At 44.8% G+C, this 4,308-nt stretch overlaps 1 pseudogene; it reads right to left on the bottom strand.

The window, feature by feature from the left end:
* Positions 1-410: 410 nt before the first annotated feature.
* LOC140407366 (amyloid beta precursor like protein 2-like) lies at positions 411-2,565 on the bottom strand (annotated as a pseudogene).
* Positions 2,566-4,308: the final 1,743 nt, after the last annotated feature.

The raw sequence follows: 4,308 nt of genomic DNA, 5'->3' as shown, positions 1-4,308 counted from the left end.
TCACAGTGTTAGCCATTTAAACGTAGTTTACAGCAAAACATCCTGCTGGATCTATGGATAAATCAGTACAAATTCACCTTCATATAACGAAGCTCCATGAGGTAAAATTCTACAACCTCCATTGAGAAATCTCTGTGACACAGATAAAACTGATTTAAAATTATTATAAAAATGAAAGTAACTATGTTATCATAGTTCTCATCAGGTAGTAGATCTTCTTACGGTTATTCATCATATATATTGTGTATTACATTTCCAGACTATTTAAAAGAATGGGAATCTTATAATCTACAGTAATAAGTGTTTTACACTCTGAATTGTGGATGTGAAATGGAGACCTCTAATGTTATGGTTCGGGCGTTGGAAGATTGGCTGAATGTGCCCTGTTTGGCCGGATGTAGCATCTGGTGTTAGATCTGCATTTGCTCTAGATGCTTGTAGTTTGGAGTTTTCATACCCATAGTTTTGCATCTTCTTCAGGTGGCACTCCTCTGGGGTCAACTGTGATTAACCTCTGCAATGCCATGGTTGATGGTGCCATATTGCCTCTTGTGTAGCATCACCAAGCTGATGACAATTACCGGGGCTACAGCAACTGCAATCACCAACATCTCAATCAGAGCGGTGCTTCTTAAGTTGACACCGTCTTGCCAATTCCCATCATTGTCCATGTCGTCATCTCCTCCACTAACTTGTTCTGCATTGAAAATCATTTCACATCAAAGCTCTCATCAATTACCACATTCCCATTAACATTGTTCTCATCGCTGCCAATTGCATTCTGGTCAGGCACCAGTCCTTCGGGGTCAATCATCCCGGAGCCTTGTACATCAGTGATAGCCGGCATGATCTTAATCTGAATAGGCCGGAATGGTTTGCCATCAACAAATGGCGGCGCTACAGAATCAAAAGCAGTTTGGCTTTCAGAGCCGGAAGCAAGTTGATTCACACGAAAGTGTTGCTCCTGCTGTAGCTCATTAATCTCATCTTGGATTTCCTCAGCAACAAATGGCACCTGGTAAAGCAGAGATGGAGGTGGGTCACCCACTTGAGATTTCATCATGGCTGCTTTATCTGGATCTACAGCCATGACTTGCTGGTAATGTCAAAGAACATGCTGTCAATCTTTCTGCTCTGCACTGATATAGAGCATGAGGGCCTGCAGCACACGTGGGGGGGATCTGCCTGTAATGCAGATAGGTAGTTCTCCAAAGCAACACGACAATGAAGCAAGGCCTCAAGACGAGCAAGTTGAGTTTCAACCAACTGTAGCTTCTCAGTAGCTGCCTCTTCTCAAGAGCTTCAACCATGTTCTGGAAATGCTAAACCAACAGCTGTCTTTCTGCTTTTGTCAGATTCTTTGCCTGTCGTACAGTTTCTTCCCACTCTTCTCTTACCTTACCTAAGCGATCACTATGTCGGACCTCCCGTTGCTGTTTAGCCTTCGCGAAATGAGCACATTCATTTTCACCTGCAGGTATCTCAAAATAAACACCCACCTCATCTGTTGGTTGAGAGGTTGACAGAACTTCCATATCATTGGCAAGGCTCTTTATGTAGAAATCCTTCTCACTGCTTTCCTCCTCCCAGTCATCAGTACCTTCACAATAGTCATAATCCAGTTCATCCTCCTCGTGCTCCATGGCAGCCATTTTATCTACTTTGGTAGACTCCCCTTGGCTTGCATCAGCAATTTCATCCACTTCATCTTCATCCAGATTCTGAAGATCAAACTTTTCAGAGTTTGCAGCATCAATTTTGTGTTGAGGGCAACAAACATGCCCTGTGCCATGAAACATGTCGATGGCACAAGGAAGCAACATTCCCTCGGTGTGGAGAATCATAGACCCAGCAGCACATGGGTTGGTTTAGCTCAGTGGGCTAGACTGCTGGTTTGCGATGCAGAACAAGGCCAGCAGCGCGGGTTCAATTCCCGTACCAGCCGAGAATTCTGTATTCTCCCTCTGTGTACTGCACTGGCGCCAGAATATGGCGACTGGGGACTTTTCACAGTAACTTCATTGCAGTGTTAATATAAGCCTACTTGTGACAATAAAGATCATTGAATTTTTTTAAAAAGCCAGTTTGGCAACAGTCTGCCAGTACTGGTGGCTCTGACATTCATCCATTTGCTCTTTGTGGAAGAATCACCATTTTTCTGGAACCAACAGCACATTGCTTACAAACTCGCCCAGCAGGCATTTAACAGCAATCAACACATGGATCAAGACCTCGACAATGTTTCTTTCTCTTTTTAAACAAGTTCGTCATGTTGATTGGCTTATCCACTTCCACCACATCAGTAATAGAAGCTCTGAGTAAACATCTCGACAATACTGTAGAATCTCTTCCTTGGTTTCCACGCAGCTTGTGGTTCCTGAAGGGTCAGGCTCCCATTTTCCAGTCTGAATATTGACATCCATATTCAGCGTCCCACAAAACATACGATCTGTGGCTCTGACGCCGCAAATTCAGCTCCAGTATTGGCTGCAATGCCTCCACATACGTGGCCAGGCCAGGCACCACCAGCAGCAGCAAGACGGCGAAGAAAACGGCGACAGCCATCATCCTCCAGACTGCCTGAACCACTCTGCCAGAAGGTGATACTTCTGACAGTTTGTGGGCCCCAAATGCATTACTTGATTCGGAACATCACATCCCCAGAGGCACTCAACTAGAAGACCTGAGACCACATAGTGAAATTGGTTAAAGAATAATGCAATCCAAGACCCTCAATTATTGAGGTTTAACTCTGCAGTAGTAAGTTTAACTCTGAAGTGTGGGACCATGAAGAGTCTGTCTCAGTCTTCATAGCCAGGCTTCACCAGCTTGCTCAGCACGTGAGTTTGGGACCGCACTTAGTGACATGTTGACCGACCAGGTAGTTTGTGGACCCACAACCTTAATATCCAGAAGAAGCTTTTGGCAGAGACCACAATTACATTTTTTTTTAAACGATCGAGATGGCGCAGGAAATGAAATGCGCCAAAAAAGGCACCACTGAGTTTCAAAGCGTGGCTGAAGTGGAGGTTAACCAAAAAGGGACGGTATGGCGGTGTGATCTTCAGTGGGATCCACAGGCAAAGCTCAGATCCAGACACGGTCCTCGGGACAGGATTTGAACCCAAGGACTGGGAAGGAATCAGGGCGTCAAACCGAATCCAAGGTGTGTTGCTTTCGTTGCAGGGGGAACTATCCCTCGGAGACATGCCATGTTCGGGAGTTTGTGTGCTTCCGTTGCAACCGAAGGGGACACATTCATGCATGTTGTGTGAGGCAAAGTGTGCCAATGCAATAAACAATTATAACAGCAACAGTCTACGGTGCCACTGAACATAGAGGAGAAGAGCTCTGCCATGCATCAGTTGAATACAGTCCAATTGAATAAGATGGCTCCGATTGAAACTGTCAGAGTGAAAGGGTAAACGATAGACTCTTAAAATGGAAGTTCAAACCAGGGCTTCAGAGACCGTAGTAGGTGAGCAATCTTTCCAATATCTTTGTGCAGCATCACAATCTTTAAGCTTGAAGAGTACTACAGTCAAGCTTTCAACATGTACCAGGGGGTTTTGAAAGAGCCATGGAGCAGCCAAGACCCCAGTGGCCTACTGAGGGCAGAAGGCCAATCTACCTTTGGTTGTCCTGGAAGGACATAGACCCAGACTGTTGGGAAGAAACTGATTGCAGAAGATCAGGCTCAACTGGCGGAAAATCTTCAAAATATCTGAAGGCATCCTCCAAATGTATTAAGGAGCTATGACGACTTCTTCCACAAAGAATTGGGCCCATTTCAGGGTGTAAATGCCAATATATATGTCAAACAGGATTCGACACCTCAGTCCTTCGGAGCCAGACCAGTGCCAAATGCATTGCATTAGAAAGTTGAAGAAGAGCTAGAGAGATTGGAAGAGTTGGATGTAATCAAGTCATTTCAGTTTTCAGAGTGGGTGATGCCAATAGTCCCTGTTCTTAAACCTGATAAGAATTTGAAGGGACAATAAACTGACCATAAATCAAACTGCCCTTGTTAATCGGTGTCCAGTTCCCCAAATTTAATATTTCTATTTCAAACGGGCCTCACCTATTCAAAATTGGACCTCAGTCCACCTGCCTGTAAGTAGAGCTGGATGATCCAGCTCCAATCAATAGCCACAAAGGCCTCTTCCAGAACCAGACTGCCATTCGCTCCAGCCTGCATCATATTCTATGATCAAATATTTTTTACAGGGAATTCCCTCGGCCACGGTGCATCTTGATGATGTGCTGGTCACTGGCAACACACCAAAAGAACACATAGTCATGGAAATA

Source organism: Scyliorhinus torazame, chromosome 2 (genome assembly GCF_047496885.1).
Source record: "Scyliorhinus torazame isolate Kashiwa2021f chromosome 2, sScyTor2.1, whole genome shotgun sequence".
NCBI classification, from domain to species: Eukaryota; Metazoa; Chordata; class Chondrichthyes; order Carcharhiniformes; family Scyliorhinidae; genus Scyliorhinus; species Scyliorhinus torazame.
This window is presented reverse-complemented; position numbering and strand designations above follow the sequence as displayed.